Genomic DNA, 22,155 nt, shown 5'->3' with positions numbered 1-22,155 from the left:
AAAAAAAAAAAAATATATATATATATATATATATATATATATATATATATATATATATATATATATATATATTTTAATATATTGCAGAGCAGAACTCCCCATCCCTTAATACAGCATGGCACAGAGAGAAGATAGTGTGTGTGTGGTATGCTGAGGGAATTAGAAGAGGTTGCTTAGGCCAGTTTGCTCTCTCTGGTGGGGGCATTCCAGGGTCCAGGGTGGAGGAGAGCAAAGACCAGCACCACTGTGTACCTATAGCCCTTTCCCAATGCACTTGTACACTAAATAGGACATTTCCTCAGGAGCCCTGGAATTGCAGAGAAAAGGGGCTGGCATGGGAGGAGGGAGAAAGGGGGATCGTAACCTGACACAATCTGGGTTGGGGTGGAGGGAGTGTGGGAGACAGACAGGCAGCAAAGGAGGAGTTGAAGGGTGGGAGGGCTTGTGGGAGGGCTGGACAGGCACTTTGGGAAGAGATACCAGCTTCATCCCTTTTCAGGAATTGAAGACAGGTTGGCACGCATGTGGGCTTTTAGGTTTGCTCTGAAGATGAACAACCTCTGCTAACAGAGCACTGGAGAGTGATGGGCATGGAGGTGGGCAGAATCAGGCTGTGCCATTTTCTAGCGAGGTGACCTGGGACAAGTTACTTCACGTCTCTAGGCAAAGTGACCTCCTCTGTAAAAATCAGGTTAGTAACCATCTTGCAGGACTGAGGAGAAGGAAACAAATGGTTCTCACAGTGTGATCCCCAACTGGTACCATCGGCATCACCTAGGAACTGGCTAGAAATACAGATTCTCAGGCCATACCCTGGACCCACTGGATTTAGAAACGATTGGGTGGGGCCCAGCACTCTGTTTTAAACAAACTCTTAAGGTGATTCTGATGCATGTTAAGGTTGAAGACTCAATGGTGTATAAAGCAGAGAAGCCACCATCACCAGGCTTGAGGCCGGGAGTCAGCTTTTCATGCCTGCTCAGAAGAGCCCATTACTGGGAAGATGGAGGTCAAGATATATAAGGGATATTGGTCCTTGAGGTTTCCCCCTCCACCACCCCTTTGCTTCATTTGAAGAAATTTTCAAGATAGTAGGGTTTGCATTTCTGGATGCAGATTAGAATCATCTGGGAAGCATTTGAACGCAGACCCAACCTCAGATATTCTGATTCAGAGGTTATGAGCTAGACCCCAAGCACGCCCAATATCCCCAAAGCTTCCCAGATGCTTCTAATGTGCAATTAGGTTGAGGACCACTGGTTTTAACTTGGAGGGAGGCTGGAAAGTAGGGATGATAACTCTGCTGGCACTTCCCTCCCTGGGAGTTGGCCCTTATGCTTTTTCAGTAGACACCCTTCGGAGCCCTACATTTGGGCAGAAATGTAGATCCTGTTTAAATCCCACTAAAGGCTCTATTTGTACCTTCTCAAATACCCATGGCAGAGTTCCACACTAGAGACTGTAGACAATCTGATCCTCCCTTCCCTTGCCCCCAAATCCCCACCCCCACCATAAAACCCAACATACACTGCTGCTTTGCATGGGGCTAACATTCAGGCTTTCTCCTACCTGGCTAGGACAAATTTCTTGAAGATGGGAAGAAACATCAAATAAATATTAATATCAAATCAAGCTTTCTCAATAAGAATCACTCTGGTGTGACAGGTTCCATCTCCAGCCCATGCCATCTTCCAATTCTACATACTAATGCTGCGCTGACCTTCCTAACCCTATCTTGTGCGATCGGGCAGGTGCCATGAATAATACAACAGATGTAGGACCTGCAGAAAGTGGCGTCCCTTCCTCCACCTGGCACTAGGGTTTGGGTCAAACTCAGCTGTAGCCCGTCCTTTCCCAGTAAGTTTGATGCATTTCAGGTTTTCTGCTGGGCCCAAAGCAGAAGTACCTGACTTCACATTATCATCACATGGTTACATTATCGTCAGAGAGTTTCTTGTCCTCCACCAGCAAAACAAAAGAACAAAAAAAGGATTGAGGCCAAACCCCATGAAGCAAGCAAGCAAGAGCTCCAGTTGACAATGAAGAGTGTTATCTAATGCTTTTTCCATCAATCGATTGCCTGAGTAACTGTGACACAATTTTTAGCAATCTGAACTCACTCCTCGTTTTTCTGCTACCCCATGGAAGACCAGAGGATTCGTTAGATGAAAAGCTTTCCCTTTTCATCTCTTATAAGAAATAAGAATCCCCCTTCTAATCTTCCTGTGCGATAGGGCAACTTATCTAATCTCTCTGCATGTCCGATTCTTCATCTGTAAAATGGGGTGAATGTTAGGAGCCAACTCACCTAACATGCTGCATAACTTGTTGCTCAATAAATAGCTGTTGAATGAAAGGAAGGACTAAGAGACAAGGATAAACAATTCCAGTTATAACCCAGAGTCACAGGGCTCGGTCTTGCACAGCTGGGGATAAGTTTTAAGAAGTCTGATGGCCCAGACCTTTATTCCAGACCACACCTCGGCCAGGATGTCAGAGGGATATGGCTTCCCTCCTGGTTCTCCCTTCTTTTTTCTCTTTTTTTTTTTTTTTTTTGTGTGTGTGTGTGTATGTGTGTGTGTGGTACCCAATGACAGAGCCCCCCTTGTTTCCCAGGTAGGCAGGAGACTTTTTTGGTTCTCCCCCTGCTTGGGCACAAGATATAGCCTCAGACCACATCTATACCTGGCCTCCTGGGCTCTCTCACTCTATGGTGGGTCCTCACCTACACTCCAGGTCTCCTCTCTCAGGCCTCTCCCCTCTCAGGGACACCCGAGTCCTCCTCTGCCTTTCTTTCACTTTGGGAGAGTTTTTAGATCTCTCTCTCTCTTTCTCTTTTCCCTAATCCTCACCTGAGGCTATGTTTTTATTTACTTATTTTTTGAGACAGAGAGAGAAAGAGAAACATCAATCAGTTGCCTCCCATATGGGTCCCAACCAGGGATCAAACCCACAACTTAGGTATGTGCCCTGACGGAATGGAACCACCATCTCTTTGGTGTATGGGTTGACACTTCGAACAACTGAGTTACCTGGCCACGTCCGGTTCCACATCTTTTAAGAACTCTTATTAGATACAACTTGTTTTGAGACAGACATTGAAGGCAGCTCTCTGTTTTTAGGAACCTCCTGGGAGTCAAATGGAATTAAATATCATCATAACAACCATTAGATTTTATTATTCTCTGAGTTTTGTGCAGACTAATTTATTCCTCACACCAACTACATGAGCAGGGAATATTATCACTACTATACAGATGAGGAAACCGAGCACGGAGATGTTACATACTTGCTAAAGGTTAGACAAAGAATAAACATAGGGCTTATAGGGCCCAGGATTACACACCCAGGTAATTGTGATTTTAACTACTATACTATGGTTGCTTCTTAATGTTCTACCGCATCTTCTCCATCCCGACATAATCTGAACTTTGAGAACTGGAATGGGGGCATTTGGATAGACTCATACAAATATGAGAAACTCCTGGTCCCCTTTGTCCCCTTGTCAGTCAGAGCAGTCCCTCCGCCCCTGGGTCCCCAGCTGAGAAGACTAGTTCCCTTGCAGAAGGACCTGTGAATAACCTCACCCAAAGCAGTCGTCTTACAGGACGATGCAGATTCTTCTTAAGACTTATTCTCTCCACCTTTCATGGCTTCCAGACTTCCTAATCGCTATCAGATTCCAGCCATTTTAGGGGCAAAATTTTAAAGTCTGGCCTTGAGGATACTTTATACACCAAAATAATTGTAAGATTGTATTCATTAATATTGGCAAAACCCTAAGTAATATACATGGAGATGGGATAAGGTTGATAGACTAAGGAAAATGAACAAAATGTTGGCTTGAGCCGGGACCGGTTTGGCTCAGTGGATAGAGCATCGGCCCGCGGACTGAGGGGTCCCAGGTTCGATTCCGGTCAAGGGCATGTACAGTGGTTGCGGGCACATCCCCAGTAGGGGGTGTGCAGGAGGCAGCTGATCGATGACTCTCTCTCATCGATGTTTCTAACTCTCTACCCCTCTCTCTTCCTCTCTGTGAAAAATCAATAAAAAATATATTTTAAAAAAAATGTTGGCTTGGGCCAATTGAAGTACATTTCAGAGATGGATAACCACTGAACTTTTGTTTCTCCTTTTAGGAATAGTAACAGTATATTGGTTTGTAAGGGGTAGCTGCATTGCATTAAGTGGAAGCATGAGCTTGTTGATATTGTTGGCCAACGTTTAAAAGAGTAGAAAAGTATATACAGATGTTGAGCAGCCAAAGGTGTGAACTGTTCTGGGCATTTCTCTTGGGCTCTCAGCCCCACACTTTTTCTACTGTACTCTTCTATATACCAGCAGAGCTGGAAGCTTGAAAACTACATTTCCCAAACTCCCTTGCCACTGACTTCTGTTAAAGTCAGCCAATGGGAGGCACTCTTAAGAGATTAGAAGACAAGTGGAAGACAGATGCTGTTTTTCTGCTTCTGGATCTAGTAATGACCACATTGGGACTGCAGGCTACTGCAGGTGACCAGTTTCCTGAAATTGTAGTGATTGCTACAACCACAACAACAGGTCCTTGCAATAGTGACAGTGGTTACTATAGCTGAGGCAATAGTTGCATCAACAGTGGAAGAAGGGATATCCAAGCTCTCTCAGCAGCAGTGTGCTGTGGCTATCCATTGCATGGGTACAGCAGTGGAGCTCTGTCAATCTCAGCAGTGGGCACACACCAATAGGCTCTGGGTAGCATCATTTTCCCCAAAACTTTATAACTGTCATAACCCATTTCCTATATTAAATTCTCTCTGTTTAGGTGGATTCCTATTTTTCTTATCTTTCTGACTGACACAAAGAGAGAAAAATATATATTCTTCCTTATGTGGTTGTTGTGAGTATTAAAGAAGATAAAAAGGCACCCCAATACAGCAAACGGCACAAAGGGGGTATTAAATAATAACTCCACAGCCTCATATTCATTTCTCTCCACTCTAGATCCCTTGTTCCTGAGTTCTCTATAACCTCCTATGGTGGCCACTTTGGGGATGACATATGCCTGTCTTTTTTTGTCTTTCTGTGTGCACTGTTTGATGATTTCCTCTCTCTACATCTCTTCTCACTGTACTTATAGTCATTCTCATATCTCTCTCTCTCTCTCTCTCTCTCTCTCTCTCTCTCTCTCTCTCTCTCTCTCTCTCTCTCTCTCCTCTCTCTCCTCTCTTTCCTTGTCTTCTTTTTTGAGAATAAATTGGTGCAGCCATTATGGAAAACAGTATGGAGATTTCTCTCTTTTTGTTACCCCTACTCTGACCTTAAGAAATATCCTTTCCCTTCCTTCCTCCCCTCTTCCCTTCCCCGGTCTCCTCCTATTTGCTCCCTGCTCCCTACACAATTAATCAAAAAGGTCCCTGCATTACTTCAAAAGGGAAGTATGGTGCTTATCTATGGTGCATTTGCATGAAGGGAAGAAAAGAAAGACTAGACAAAGAAGATCCTGCTTTACCAACTTTTCATATTCCTGGAAATTCCTAGGAATTCCCTCACAACCTAAGTCTTTATTGAGGCTCAAGGAAAACTCTGCTTTTTGTTGTTGTTGCTGTGATTTTACTTTTTATTTTATTTTATTACATTTTGTTGCTAGTAGAGCAACAGTAAAGTTATATACAGTGTTTTTCTGAAAATGATCAGTAGTTTAATTATATGATGGCTTAAATGAGATTTGTGGATTCTAACAATATTTCTAATACATTTTCTACAGAGAATATTATTTAAAAATTTTAAATGATTTGTAAACCTTTTTTTTGAGGAAATAATTGTAAATCAGGGACATCCAGCATGAGGGGAGCCCTCTGATAAAACAAAACAAACAACAAACAAAAACCACAAGTTCTAGCTCTGGGGATAATAACACCTAAGGAACCAGCATAGAAAATGGCAAAGGGCTTGAGGGGATACGAGTGGAGCACTGACAGCGTATGTTACCTGCCTGTAGTCTTATTAATTTCACAGGTGTTTGCCCTTGTTTATTGAGTGAGTGACTGAATGATTTTGGCTTTGTAGATATAATCTTCGTAAAGAAATAAATGTGTCCCAGGTCTCCCGTGTGTTCTTCAATTTTAAAATTTCTTTCCCTTCTGTTTTTCTTCTCTTCTTTCTTATATGTTTATAAATAGTAAAATAATCATTCACATTCAGACGAAGTGCTTAATCTGGCCAGGTACTTACTTGATTTTGTTTATGGGGTGTTTGGTGTGCTCCAGGTATTTTGTTTAATCCTCATAACATTCTCCCTGAGATCAGCAGTATTGTTGTCCCCACTTTTAATTGGGGGATGTATACAGATTAAATTATACCCTAATAAATGAATCTGGATCCGTCTGACTTTTTCCTCCTCTCCTCTTTCTTCTCATCATCTCCTTTCTGCGTGCGCGCACGCGAGCACGTGAACACACACACACACACACACACACACACACACACACACGCGCGCGCGGAGTAATTCTTATAACCATTCACTTTAATGGGAGTCGTTTGCAGATATCAAGTCCCAGTGAGTATATCAGAGAGGGAGTAAGCCACCTTGGTTAAAATAACACTGTGCAGCAGAACAGAAAATAAGATGTCACGGCAAACTAAACATCTTCACTTTCACAACATACAAAGGAGCTCCCTTACATATAGATTTGACCTGCCCAGAAATTGCCAGAACCTTCAGCAGGGGCTAGGTGTTGGTGAGTTTCACCTGAACCCCAGGGAGACCCCAAACATAGGGCAGGAAAACCGGGTGTCCTCCCTCTGGTCCCTGCCCAGCCCCTCTCCACGGTTCAGTCACCTCAGATATTTGTCCAGAAAGTGAAGATGTTTAGTTTGCCATGACATCTTATTTTCTGTCTCACTGCACAATGCTATTTTCACCAGGGCAACCAAGCTCTCCGATAAACTTTGAGAACATTTGAGCCAGCTTGACAGTGAAAAGACTCTTGGCACTCTAAGTTTTATATATTTATTTATTTCACTTTATTCCATGTTTAGTATGACTGAGTAACCAGTTCAATGGGGGGAAAAAAGGTGGGGTGGGAAACCAGTGTGGATTGAATAATAAAGCAGCCCTGGTTACTGCACACTATATCCCAATATTCCTTTCGAAGTACAGATCCTTAGCACGGGGAGATTACGTGTGATGGGCAGCTGATATTTCACCCCAATTCACATTATGGCTCTGAATAGGAACAAGATGGGTGTACCTCTTCAGATAGTCAGAAAGCGCATGCCTCCAAGGACTGTGTTAACCAGGCGATGCAGAAGCAACAGAGAAAGGTAAGGGCTCAGTACTCATGGCACAAAAACAAAGGCACCAAAACTCTGCAACCAAACTCTGGTTTGCAATATTTCCAGTAGACATAGTACCACCAAGCGTAAAAGTAAGCCTTCTCACCACTTGGTGTCCTTATTTTCACCATCTGCGTGGGCGGTCCCCTTCAGCATCTCCTATATTTCTTTTCAGTTTTCAGAGATCCCCCTTTTCACCTCCTATTTTATTTAGGAGAGATTGGACTTGAATTCTATTTTGTCTCCCTGTCTGGGGCCTAGGTAACGTAGAATTAAAAAGCTGAAAATTGGAAAGGACTTGAGAGGTCAGTGAGCATAATTCCCATCCAATGAGAAAAGTCTCCTTCTTGAATACACGGGATGATGGTGGCCTCACAATCTTATCCAGTTGCAAACAAAATTGTTGAATGGTATCCTCCTATGTAAGAATTTCCAGTGTGATTTTTTAAAAATATATTTTATTGATTTTTTTTACAGAGAGGAAGGGGGAGGGATTGAGAGTTAGAAACATCGATCAGCTACCTCCTACACACCCCTACTGGAGATGTGCCCACAACCAAGGTACATTCCCTTCACTGGAATCAAACCTGGGACCCTTCAGTCTGCAGGCTGATGCTCTATCCACTGAGCCAAACCAGTTAGGATTGTACTTTTATTTCAATTGTTTTTGTCTTCTTACAGTTTTACTCATTTAACTCCTACTTTTAGGGACAGAAAGCTATTTCCATAGACAGGCCATTAAATCTCTCGACAGTTCCAAATGACAGGAAACTGCAAGATCTAATTTTTTTCTCCTTTTAGAAGATGGAGAAACTCCATCCCACACACAACCTCCCAGCAGCTCTGTAACTCTTCTGTAAGACGGGGAAAATTGTGTGGCCCTGTATTAGTTTGCTAGGGCTGTCATAACAAAATACTGCAGGCTGGGGAATGTATTTGCTCACAGTTCTGGAGACTGGAAATCTAAGATGAATGCCTTGAAGATGGCTGCCTTCTCACTGAGTCCTCATACTGCCTCCTCTCTGCTCACAGGCCTCCCTGGAGTCTCACCCTCTCATTATAAGGACTCGGCCCTGTTGGATCAAGACCCACCTTTATGGCCTCATTGAACCTCAATTGGCTTTTTAAAGGTCCTACCTCCAAATACAATCACCCTGGGAATTGTGGCTTCAATATATGATGAATGGGGGGGGCGGGGGGGGCGCGCGGGGGAGGCAGAACACAAATCAGTCCACAGCAGACTTTCTTGCAGGCTGAACACGTGCGGGGCAGCAGACCTGCATGCCCTAGAGTCCTCCCACTTGTTCCAGGCTCAGAGCTCAGGACACCACGGGGCTGTCCTCTCTTTGCAGAGATGATGGGTCACAAAAGGAGTTGGCGGAGTTCTAACTCTTATTTGCTGCCTCTAAGCCTTACTAACACGCCACCAAAACAGGTTTCCAGGGCACCCCGAAAATGCCATAGAGACCCGTCTTCAGTTTAAAACGAACAGGGTAAGAAATCACTGTGGGGACTTCTGAGCAGAGAGGTCCTCAATTCCTAAGTGGAATCTTAGTAATCCAATTTTGGTGGCCCGAATCTTTTTAACGTTCTTGACTATTTCCTTCAAGTCTCTATTTTTCATTGTGTTACTGAAAAGGAGCATTTTATGAATTAGTAATTACTCTTGTTGAAGCTGGGTATTCTCCCACTTCTCCCCACCAGAAACTAATAAGGCTTTTTTATTTAAGTTTTGATGGTGAAAAGCTTAAACACATACACATTTTGTTTTACATTTTCAGGTTATTTTGCATTTTGCCTAACTCTAGGGATACATAGTCAAGAAATGCTTGTGACAGGTGAGTAGGTAAACAGGCAAAAAAAAAAAAAAAAAAAAAAATGCTCAGCCAAAACATAAGATGGACCAATGATATTGCAGCCAAGAGCTGAGTGAACCTAGGGCCTTTATGGAAATGAAGGAAACTGAGGTGACAGACTGGAAACTTCTCTTTCTCCCAAAAGCCCAGGTGGTCTTACACACAGCTCCAAGAGGAGAGTCAGGTACCCATCAGCAGGGACACTGATTGGAGGAGTCATGCTCCCATGTTTCACAGGATTTCAGCAGCAGCAATAAATGGGGTAAGAAAATGCACATAGGGACTGAGCGTTTCCTGCAATTATGACATCGGGTCTTAGACAAAGACTGGCCTAGTCAGCATTGATCACAGTGAGACAGACAACACAGGCTGAGGAGCAAGGTGATAGCTAAGGCAAAACCAGGGCTGAGGTGGACCTGGAAGCTCCAAACCTGTCGCAGAAAAAGAAAGAAAGATGTGACGGGGAGGGTGGGCAGGTCACCTCGGAGAACCCAGTAATGCCAGCATTTATATATACAAGTCATGTGCATGCTCAGGTTGATTGCTTAGGAAATTGCATCTCATTCATTTCATGCTGCTCTCAGGCCTTCTTGAGATTTTAGTAAGCATTCCTGCAGCGTGAGGACCTGAAGAGAAGGAGCTGATGAAAGGGGTGGAGGCAGGGGAAGAGGATGGCAATGAAACGTAGCGTTAAAATCCAGGGTCCAGAACACAAATAGTGAGGATGGAACCACCCATCCTTTCTTTCTTCCTCCCTCTTCCCCCGGCCCCTCTTCTTCTTGCCCAAATGAACTTCTCATTCTGGAAATTCTTACAAGCACAGGCACTGGGCAAGGCAGGGTGCCCTGACCCTGTGCTGGCTGGGCTTCCTGCCTGCAGTCAGCCATCTCTGCCCGGGTGCGCTGACAGAGCCCCGGGGGCTCTGGGCCTGGAGGAGGGAGGGGTAATTACCCGGCCGGAGCGGGAGAAGGAAGGGTTCCACGGTGGCTTCACAGAGGAAAAATTATATGTTCGGTCCAAAGCTGCTGAATTCAAAAGGCATGTCGGAGTTACCTGAGGTGTCCCAAGGCAAAGTCCTCCTAGAGAGTCACCTCCCACTCCTCAGATGTCAAAGGATCCCATTTCAGACTTATCAAAGCAGCGGGGATTAGCGGGGCCACACCCCCTACAGCTCAGCTCACTCCTCTCCACTTCTGGGTTCAGTCTAAATGGTTGTTTTGGTGAGTGAGAAGAAAGAATGGGAGGTAATTAGTGTTTCCTGTAATAGTCCGTGTTTAGTTTTGTAATCCTCTGTCAGGTTTATTTTCATGTTGAGCGAAGGAAGTCCCACTGGAATATTGTAATCTCCTCTTAGTGTTAGCACAAAGCCTTGGCGTTTAAATGAATAGAGAAATTTCCAAGGAAACTAAGGCTCTTCTCAAGAGTGGAGTTGAAGGAGCACAGCCTTCTTCAGAGCTCGGCTTGCCCCCACCGTGTCTAAGGCTGAGGTGAGAACTTTTCTAAGAGGCTGGATAGGGGGTTTAGGCTTGACCTGTATGATCTGCCAAAGGTTACATCTACACCTGGCATTCTGCTCCGGCGGGCCTCACTCTCCATCCCCGTCTGCCTGTAACGCTGCCCTGGTTCAGGCCTGTCCGAGGCCCCTGCGCCACTGTCACCATCTCCTGACGTGACTCACCTACTGCACTGCCTGTGACTGCCCACCCCACTGTGCTCCTCTTTGGCTCCAAAGATCCCAGAGCCCTCGACCCGGGTCCCAGGAACTAATTCCTAATCCAACTTTTCTCCCTGACCCCCAATGCCCGTCATTCCAGGCTATTGTTCTTCCCCATCCATCTTGCATTTTCCTATCCCCAGGGCTTGTCTCTTCCCACTCCTCCCAAGGCCAGACCCAGCCCATTCTTAAGCTGGGACGGCCTCCTTCATGGTGTTCCTTCCACTGCTTCAGGCTGGCAGTGCCTCTCCCACCCTGTGTATGCCATGCACTCCAGCTCTGTCTGTCTATAGCACTGACCAATTTTCGCTTGGTGGTATAGATTTCTAATCCCTACATAACTCATGAATATGTCTCCTTTCAAGAGACTGGAGCTCGACAAGTAAAGCTGAAGACCTCTTCCCCTCTATCCTCACTCCCTTCTCCGCTCCTCAGAGGTAACCCCTCTGGTGAGTTTGGTGTGTTTGCCTTCTAGGTTGGTGTCTACATTATCTACATCTATGTATGTCTATCTACAAATATAAATAAATGTAAACACATATCATATACATTTCACGTAAACATATACAATTCTGCGCTTGCCTTTCTAAAACAGCATTGTTTTTTGAGATTTGCCCAGGTTGCACCATATAAATTTAGAGACTGTCTATTCAGTATTCTACGAAGTTTCATCCTATGGCAACACTTCACATTTTATTTAGCCTATCCTCTTTATTCATGGACATTCTGTTCCCTCTGCCTGGGATATTTTTCTGCAAGCCAGCCCAGCTAACTAACATCCAGGTATCTCCTCCCCTATAAAGTATTTTCTGGCTGAAACCAGTTTGGCTCAGTGGACAGAGCATCAGTCTGCAAACTGAAAGGTCCCAGATTCGATTCCGGTCAAGGGCAAGTACATTGATTGTGGGCACATCCCCAGTGTGGGGGGTTGTGCAGGAGGCAGCTGGTCGATGATTCTCTCTCATCGATGTTTCTAGCTCTCTATCACTCTCCCTTCCTCTCTGTAAGAAATATAAATATATATAGTATTTTCTGACCCTCACGCTGAACTGAGTATCCATCCTCTCCTCTATTACCACCCTATCAATTCATAGTGCCAGGAAGACTGGCACCCAAACCCCTCCCCATGGTCATGTGCAGTAGCTGTTCCTTCCTCTAAAGCCCTGGCATCCGATAGCCAAAGGCCTGAAAGCTCAACTGGCACCCTGGCAAGGACAGCTCTCTCTTACTCTCCAGGGAACCACAGTACTGACGTTTAAAATAACAACATATTCAGCAACTGGTACACATGTTTGTGTTTTTGTGTGAGCTCCGTGAGAGTGGCCACTCATTGCTGTGACTCAGGAACCCGGCACAGAGCCTGACACTTAGTAGGTCCTCTCAGTAAATGTGCTGAATTCTTCTGTTGGATAAGAATCCTCAGGGGTTTCTGATTTAGAGTCTTTTCCTTGAGGAGTGCACTATGTTTTAAGAAAATGCTTATTCCCAGCTGCACCGTTTAGGTATATAAAATTTGCGTATTGCAATAAATACTTGGCCTCATGAATTTCTAGTCTGCTAAATAACAAAACTTAAAATGCTAGGTAAGCATGTAAAAAAAAAGATTGCATCATAAATACCAGAAAATTACAGGTTGTTGATTTCCCCCCCCCCTCCCCCCTTTGATCTTGTAACTTTTTACCAGATGAAAGAGTGATTGCCTCAGAGAGTCTTGAGTAGAGTTTTTCCTTATATTGCTTGTTGCTGATCTCTTTGGGGTGAGGAGGGGAGCACCCATTAGAGTGGACACCAACTAGGGTGGTGGCTCCCAGTTCACAACACATCTCCCTTCACTAGGAATGTCCCAGAACCACGGTGTGGGCAATCAGAGACTAAATCTTACTATGTGAGAGGGATGGGTTGAAGGATAGACCCCTGACTGAAGCATGGCCCATTGGTCTCTCTTCCAGAATTTGAAACGTGAAGTTTTATAAAACCCAGTGACTGACGTTAACATAATGGCAGCCCCTGGAGAGGTGGTTCACAGATCCTGCTACGGAGGCTTCCTGAAGGTCCTGCTCTGAATCCATTCTCTCATTGATTTTGTGAGCCAACCCAAGTTCTTTTCAACACATTATTTTTTGGGATACACTCATATATCCATAAACTCATCTACCTATTCCAGGTTAAAATTTCAGGATTTTATTGCTCAAACGTTCTCTCATTCTCTCGGAAGGGAGCTGAGACTCAGCCTGGTCTAGATATGAAGTAGAGCTCAGCTGGACTGGTCAGTGGTCATCTGTTACACAAGAATCCCTGCCCCCTGGGCAGGATGGGGAAGCAATAGAGTCTTCTGTTGTCTAGAGCTAAAGGGGAAGGCTTGTTCTACTCAAGAAAGAACATTTGGCTTGCCTTTTGAGCAGCTATTTGGTTATAAAAGTAGGGAAAATTTAATGCAATTCCTATCTTGAGTTTGCTAATCAGCATGACAGCACCAGTGGTGTCAAAATCTCATCAATCACATGAACCAAAGCAGTGCCCTAGACTTTAGGAAATTAAACATTGACTATTCTGAGCAACGATAGCCATTACTGTAGAACTATGCCTTGCAAGGAAATATGGCTCAAGAGGCTTTAAAAATGAAATTTTAACAATGAGGTTGCAAATCAGTACAAAGAGGAAGAAAAAAATAAGTAGAGAAGCAGTGAGATTTCTTCGGGAACTTCCTGATAAGCCCCAGATTTTTTAATATGAAAGAGCATGGTCCCCAACCTCAAGGGCATTGCAGTCTGGTGGAGAAGATAAAACTCTTAACCTAATAATTCAAACCCAAAGTGCTGAGAACCCTGTGAGAGAGAGTGGGAGGTGACAGAGCAGCCACTTCCAGCTGGGGGATAACATCTTGTCTTGGTCATGATTTGTTTTATATAGACTAGATCGGGCTCTTCATCACATTACTTTTATTCACTCCTGTTTTGGGACACCTAATAAATGCTTAGTAAATACTGTATTGCCTGAGTAGTTGATCTGCATCACATTAAGGATTGCTAGCATTAGTTGAGCCTTAAGTAACTACCATTTACTTATTACTCTAATGGAAGGGACATATGGACGTTACCTCATTCCATCCTTACACTATGTCTACACCTAAGTTGTATTCTTCCCACGTTATAGATGAGAGAACTATCTCTTGGAAAATATAACATGACCTGCCCAAGACCACATAGCTAGTAAGTGGTAGAGAGTCAGGATTCAAAGCCAAATGCTAAAGTCTTCCCATTCTACGCTATGCTTCTTGGGAGATGTTGCAGAATATAAAGTCCAACTCTTCACTTTACCTACAGCCAGGGCAACTGAGTTCCCCAGATGACTGATTCATTTTCCTGGAAGCAGCACAGAGGCAGAGACCAGCCAGGCTTTTGTGTTACCCCACTGGTTTACCTTTCTAGTTTATGTGGCTCTCAACCTGCCCATCAGAATGAACCATTTTGTGCCCTCAGGTGTTGTCTCTACATGTCATCCATGACTCTTTTTATTTATTAGATTTTTAAATCCTTGAGGTCAGCAATTCTAATCAAATGAGTGCCCAATATAGAATTGAATAGGATTCTTATTATTTTAAAAAGATGCAAGTCAGTTTTTTATTAGTACTTGGCAAAGGAATTCATTTTATAAAGCGTTCTCCAAATTCTATAGGAAATGTATTAGGTCCTCATTATTTGCTCTAACCCCAGCTTGGAAGAACCTAAAATCTATTTCTTGCTTAGAGTTTTCCATTGGTCTTCTTTCAGTCTAGTGTATTACCTAAAGCTTTCTTGTCAACTTGATATGACATTCTTACGATAGAGATAGAAAACAATAAAACTCCAAGTAAAAAGATTACAATATCATCATATTGCTCCATCAACTGATGAACAGTTAAACAAAATATGGCATAACCAAATGATGGACTATTATTCTATCACAAAAGGGAAGTACTGATTCATGCTATACCATGGATGAACCTTCAAAACATTATGCTAAGTAAAAGACGTCAGACACAAAAGGCCAATATTCCAGGATTCCATTTATATGAAATGCCCATAATTGGAAGATCTATAGTGACAGAAAACAGGTCAGTAGTTACCCTGATTTAGGGGAGGGAGAAATTGGATGAGTCACAGCAAAAGAGTGCATACAGGGTTTCTTTTGCGAATAATGAAAATGTTCTAAAATTTGTAGTAGTGTTTGTTGTACAACCCTATGAATATAACAAAGATACTCTATGAATATACTAAAAAACCATTAAATTGTATACTTTAAGTGGATGGATTATATCTTGTTAGCTTTGCCCCTCAGGCTGAGCTTTGACAGAAGTAGTTTGACAAAAAATAAAAATAAAAAAATGGGCCCTTCCCAATGTTTCAACCCCAACTTCACTGGCAGGAAGTATTGCCTTTATTTCACTCTGATTAGTAACAGGAAGCGTTCTGTCTAGATAGGGGGAGCAGGGTAAGGAGGCAGACTGCATCCATTAGGGGGTGCAAGGACCCTTAATGAAAGGCCAGGTTGTCACTAACCACTCAGGAGGGATTGAAAAGGGCCCCTGGTTAAACCTAAGATTGAGCAGACCAGAGAGATGAAAAATTGGGAGATCAAATCTGCAATCCACAGGCCTTGAAAACACCCGAAGTTAATCTCACTGCTGTGGCATTCCTTTTGACTTCTTTCTTTATTAAAGGAGACTTTCTTTCATGTGGTGTTAACTTAAAACTCCACTAACAAAGTAATTGCCACTTCTGCATTTAATTTTTTTTTTGTCCTAGACTACAAAAGACAGCAGAGTTTTCCCTCACATCATAAATCTTGGGCTTGTTGTTGATGAATTACCGTGTGTGTGTGTGTGTGTGTGTGTGTGTGTGTGTGTGTGTGTGTGGTGTTAAATACGGCTCCTATTTCAGTCATTCTGCCAACTTCCTAGAAGCACACTGTTAATGGTCTCGTAGCGACCAAGCACCAACGGTTGCGCTGATAACTTGTTGGACAGCAGTTTTCAAGGCAAGGAGGGGAGAGTTGATCAGATTCAAGCAATATGAATAATAAAGCTTTGAGGCTGGGAGGGCGGCTCGCAGAGGCGATGCATAATTCATCAGGTGAATTAATCAAGTCCCCTTTCCTATGCCCATTGCAATTACTGAGAACTCGCGGAGTCATCAGCTTTCTCTCCCTCCCTCTGCCTGGTCCCTTGTCCTGGCAGCTGCAGAAGCCCTGGGTGAGAGTTTCTGGCTTCTGAGGTCGAGGATCCTGGACAGATAGTACCCAAGACGGCGCCTCCCTCTGCCTCCTCCAGGCGAGGTTTTCTCTGCGGCCCCAACTGGAGAAGTGCACACAGGGGTTTGTGTGCAGCAGAGCAGAGAGTGAGGACAATTAGTTTTCTTCATGCTTGGCTGGGCCTCAGTGTAGGGACGGACCGGCTTAGAGGGTGAGGCAGATCTCAGATAATAGAAGCTTCATTTCCAACTGACCCTCCAAGCGTTCCGCCAGGCCCGGGAGAGAGGAACAATGCCCGCCACCACAAGGAACGCCAGCGCTGTGCTCCCGCCAAACAAGGAGGAAAAAACAAAAGCAATAGACAGGCTTTGCCATGAGATGGTTTCTATAGTCCCCGCCGAAAGGATAAAGAAAAGGAAAAAGGCCCTATTGAAGACAGATAATAAAGTCTGATAATGAAAAATATATTTCTCACACAAGAAGCACACGCACGCTCATACACACAGGCCATTGTGTGGGCAAGTTCCTTCTAGTCCAGGGATGTGTCTCTGAGAATGAAAAAAAAAAAAAGTCTCAAATAGAAGAGCCCTCACTATGTGACCTTGTAGCTCTCTCTTTTGGGTCGCCAAAAAGGATGGGAGGGACTTGAGTTTAACAGCACGCGCCAAAGATAAAAACGAAAAAGTTTTCAAACCGGAGGGAGAAATGAAACACTCCTATAATTGGTGCCCTTAGCCTTCTCTTCAGTTGATCTGTAACCATGTAATAAACCATCCCCAAAACTTAGTAGCTTGAAATAACAGCCATCCTAAATAATAAAAGGCCAGCCACGCGAGCAGAATGGCTGGAACAACCACTCGACCAGTGGCCATGAGGTGCATTGACCATCTCTTGGTCCTTCCTCCCACCCGCAGGCTCAGATAGCAGCATGGCGAACAGGGAACCACAGCGAACGGGGGTTGTCAGCGGGGCAGGACTGGGCTAATGGCAGCAAGCAGCAAGCAGGCAGAAGATGGCCCTGATGCAGGCGAGGCCTAGGGACCCTATCCATACATGATTTCTGGGCCTCTAGTTCTATATAATAAAAGCCTAATATGCAAATTCTCCCCTCAGGCAGTTGTTTGACTGGGAGTTTGACCAGGAAACTGGGAGTTCATCCACTCACTATAACATGAGCTAACCACCAGGGGATGGTGTGGAACATGGCAGGCGTTGGTGACACGGCACTAGCAGCAGGCAGCAGTGGAGGTGTTGCAGGCCCTGATAGGTCCTGATGAGAGCAGGACCATGGCGGGATGGTGGAGCAGGTGAGTGGGCAGCGCCAGGCCAAGGTGAGTGCAAGTGAGGGCCCGATTGCCCCACCAATCGCCCCACAGACAGCAACCAGCAATGGCAGCAGGGGCCGGGGCCACTGCCTGGCTCCCAGGAGCTGAGGGAGAAAGGGCAAATAGCAATATTGAAATACTAGAGATCCAGTGCATGAAATTTGTGCATGAGTAGAGTTCCTAGCAGATGCTGGTCAGGACTTTTCTTCATTTTGTGCCACCCCCTGGTGGTCAGCGCACATCATAGCAAGCAATCAAACTCCCATTTGAACTCCTGAGGGCATAATTTCATATTAGACTTTTATATATAGATAAATTTCTTCTAATTATTTTTCTTACAATGTGCATGAATCTGTGCATGGGGTCACTAGTTTTATTATATACTAGAGGCCTGGTGCATGAATTTGTGCACAGGTGGGGTCTGGCTGGCCAGCCCCGATTGGGGCTGATCAGGCCAGGCTGGCCGGCTAACCACCCAGGGGATATGGGTGGTTAGCCGGCCAGCCCTGGCCCCTGTTCAAACTCCTGGTCAAACTCCTGGTTGAGGGGACAATTTGCATATTAGCCTTTTATTATATAGGATGTTTCACAGATCTGAACCCGAGTTTTGACAGGTGCAGTTGGATGATTCATTGGTTCCATGTAATATCAGCTGAGGTGACTTGATGGCACTCACCTGTCACCTGGGCCGGTCTGAAGGCCCGCGATGGCTTAGGAAAGGATGTCTAGAAGGCTGATGAGCTCAGCTGGGCTGCCCACTAAAGCATCTACCTGTAGCCTCTTCAGCATCAGGGCTCCCACACAGAACGTTCCCAGAGGGCCTGGGTCTGGAAACTGGAATAGCATCCTTCCACCAGGTTTTATGGGAGCTTCCTGAGGAGGGGACTCACAGGAAGAGTATAATGAATATGCAGTCATCTTAATCCACTGCACTTTTCCTCACTGTGGGAAGAAGAAAGAGAAACATTAAGTTACAGATGGCTCCCAGTGTGCGATATGTGGCGTTTGGAAGCATTAAAATAAGCAAGGAGAATCACCCTTACAATTACTACCCAGCAACTCAAGTCATACGTTTTCATAAGGGTAGACTTGGGTGACGCTCCGAGGAGAGGTGGGGTGTGTGTGTGGGCTAGGAGGAGAGGTCTCCAAATTTTCTAGCCCTGTTTTTGCTCAGTGGTTAGAGAGTAGGCCTGTGAACTTAAGGGTCAAGGGTTTCATTCCCAGCTAAGAGTATGTACCTCAGTTGCAGGTTTGAACTCGGCCCCTGTCAGAGCATGTGCGGGAGGCAGCCAATAGATGTGTCTCTCTCATGTTGATGTTTCTCTCCCCTTCTCCTTTCTCCCTTGCCAAAAAATAAATAAAATAAAATAAAAGAATAAAAAAATAAAAAAAATCTATGGAAAAAAAATGTCCTTGGGTGAGGATTATAAAAAATTCATAAATCTCCAATTCAAATGGTTTTCTCCTTTTCTGTACATGGCCAACTTTCTATAGTTTTGTATCTAAATAATCATTTTTCAGTGGCTGCAGGCTCCAAAGGATTTATTTCTTTGGTGAATGAATGAATCTGACTTAGCTTCATGAAGGTAGAAATTCATTTTAAATGTCTTCTTTATATTTATCAAGAACTATGTAGTGCATTGGCCTTACTGGGGTTTTTGTCTGTTTCCTTTTCAACAGTAGATTCTGACTCCTCCATCCTGGCATAAGTTATTAGGAGGAAAGTTCACTATAACACAGCTTGTCTTCCACTGCCTCATTCTGCCCACCCATTCTTTCTGGATGTTTTCCTTCTGCTTCATGGGATGGTGCTATGGTCTGAATGTGTCTCCTCCCTCCCCCAAAGTCATGTTGAAATCCTAATCCCTCAGGGTGATAATATTAGGAAGTGGCAACTTTGGCAGGGGATTAGGTGATAAGATGGAGCCCCCATGATTGGGATTCGTTTCCTTATTAAAGAGATTCCAGAGAACTCCCTTTTGCCTTCGCTATGTGACTGCACAGCAAGAAGCTGGCCACCTATGAACCAGGAAGAAAGCCCGCATCAGACACTGAATCTCCCAGCATCTTGATCTTGGACTTCCCAGCCTCCAGACCTGTGAGAAGTAAATTTCTGTCATTTATAAGTCACCCAGTCTGTGGTATTTGTTATGGCAGCCAGGATGAGCTAAGGTGATTTTTTCCCCCTCTTTTCTCCAAGTTTTACACTTAATGTAAAGAGTTCGATATCTCCCGTTGACAAGACTTGGTTTCATGGAGACTATAGAGTTCCTAGGCCCCATTCAGTAGTGAGAAGCCAGGCAAGGACTCTGACGACACAGCCACAAGGGGAAGGACTAACAACAGAGCTGGGAAATTCACCCCTTTTGTTAGTGCTTTGCATCTGTCAAATGCCAATTCAGACTTCCATCAACAGGCGTATTTAAAAGGATACATGTTAGGGAAATTTGTTATCCATGCAATTTCAATAAGAGCCAATTCTATTAACTCCTCCAAAGCCCATGCATTACGGCGTGGCTTTCAGGAGTGAGCCTTGAATAAACTTTTCAGTGATTTCACAACACTCCCATTATGGCTGTTCCATTATGAAGCAGATGAACATTTGCTTGAACAATTAGACAGGGTTGTGTAGAATAAAGAGTGAGGTTTGCCTGAGATCACGGAAACCTATCTGCTTAGGTGATTCATTTTCTTCCAACAAGGCAGCCCATAATACGCTTTTCTCCGGGAGCCTTGTCTTGCTTCCCGTTTCAATTAGTGACAGTGGCTGGAGAATGGGAAGAATGTCTTCTTCATGTCCTTGTGCTGCAAACAGGACTGGCCAATGACGTGCAGCGAGGGAGGGAAGGGGAAGCAGCTGCAAGGAAACCCAGTCTGCTTTCTCAGAGAGGCTCCAGCAGTGCAGGGATGGGGCCTGGGGGAACCAGGTGGCAGGGCTAAGAGGGGGAAGAAAAGGCTTGGGTGCAATTCATCAGGGAACTGGGTCACTGCAGGCTGAATGGCAGGCACCATGTGACACCAAGAAGCATCACTGCCTCTCATGACTGAGGCCGGTCTGATCCTCAGGCCTTGACCCCTGCTGGTGTGGGCATATTGAATTGTCACACTTTCTACAAGTCATTTGTACATGTATGTGTCTTAACATACTTCTGCCATGTTGCTTTTTTTTTTTTTTTTTTTTTTTTAGACAGAGAGTGTCATTGTTTCCTGTCACCAGGTTATCAATTGCTCATTCTTTCAGATACAGTGTGAAAATGAGAGAAATTCAATATCACCAATTCAGTTGTTCATTTATTCGTTCTCTCACTGAATGAGCGCTTATTGGGCATATAGTGCATACATTGATTTCCAGGCATCCCAACTACTGGGCCATGAGCTCTAGTTCAAGAGAGGCAAGCTTTTTATCTTTTGTGTCTGCCTTCTCCTCCATCAAATTACTCATCCCCCACATCCACATACAAGTCACCTTTGGCAAACATTAGCAGACTGCCTCTCTACTCCCGACCCTGTTTTAGGCACTTGCAATCAACAGTGACCAGAATACAGGTCTGGTATTAATTTCCTAGGTCCATCTCTAGGAAGTGCCACAAACTGAGTGACTCGAAACAACAGAAATGTATTCTCTCACAGGTCTGGAAGGTGAGAAGTCCAAATTCAAGGTGTCAGCAGGGCCATGCTCTTCCCAACGGCCCTAGGCAAGGAAGGCAAGAAGGAAAGCAAGGCCTTCTTTGCAACTTATAGTCCAGAAGGGAAGAAATGAGAATAAAAAGTAATTGTGGCCTTGAGTGATAGGTAATATGATAAAGTCTGCATGAAGCCCAAAGGAAGATGCAAATGAGACATCAGCGGTGGAAATTGGTCTGGAAGTTGATATGCACTAAAGAAGAAAGGCATGGAAATGGCCAGATCCTAGTTCCCAATCAGCTGCCCATTAGCTCTATATAGGATGAGGGAGCAATGCAGAAGACACAGTTGCTATTTTCATTTTATGGAACACCAAGCCTGTTAGCGTGGGTCTTTGTGCCTCAGCCCCCACTAGATATGGCCTGTCCCAGGGTCTCTCCCCGTGTACACTGCTAGGATTTAACCCTCCACACTGGACCCCTTCACAACAAGGACAATCAAAGCAAAAGAAGTACAAGGGAGAACAAGAGTTTCCAACCGAGGCCCATGCATTGCAGAGCTTCCCAAAGAGGTAAACCAACGCAAACACACCACACAATCATGTGGAGGCTTAGCCTCTTCCTAATCCCCAGCCCCACTGTCTAGCAGTGCCCTTGGCCCCAGACTCTCCCAAGTGTCCCTCTTCCTCCTCTGGGTTGCAAAGAAGATGGTAGGAGCAATAGGGTTTTTTTTCCCTAAATATTAACAAAAATAATTTTTAAAGGAGCTGTTTGATGAGCTGAGTTCTTCTATGAAAACGAGAAGAGGACTGAGGGACAGGCTGAGAGAAGCTAATAGGTAAAGGCTGAGTAGCAGCCTGAACACGACCATGGTCACCAACATGTAAACATTCTGGGGGTATAATTTCGGTTGGAAAACACTTCAGGCAGAAAGATGCCTTTGGACCTAAAGCCACCCCACTGTCTCTGGGGCTCTATGCTACACAGACAGGAGCCGGGGTTCTTTAACAGTTCTTTTGGCATCAGTGTTTTATAACTGATGTGGGAACTGTTCTGAGCTATCAAAAAAGATAAAATGTGCTAACAAAGTTATA

The sequence above is a fragment of the Pipistrellus hanaki genome (assembly GCF_964339955.1).
Source record: "Pipistrellus hanaki genome assembly, chromosome: 13".
Taxonomy (NCBI): Eukaryota; Metazoa; Chordata; class Mammalia; order Chiroptera; family Vespertilionidae; genus Pipistrellus; species Pipistrellus hanaki.
The sequence above is the reverse complement of the archived record's forward strand: the minus strand, read 5'-3'. Positions refer to the sequence as shown.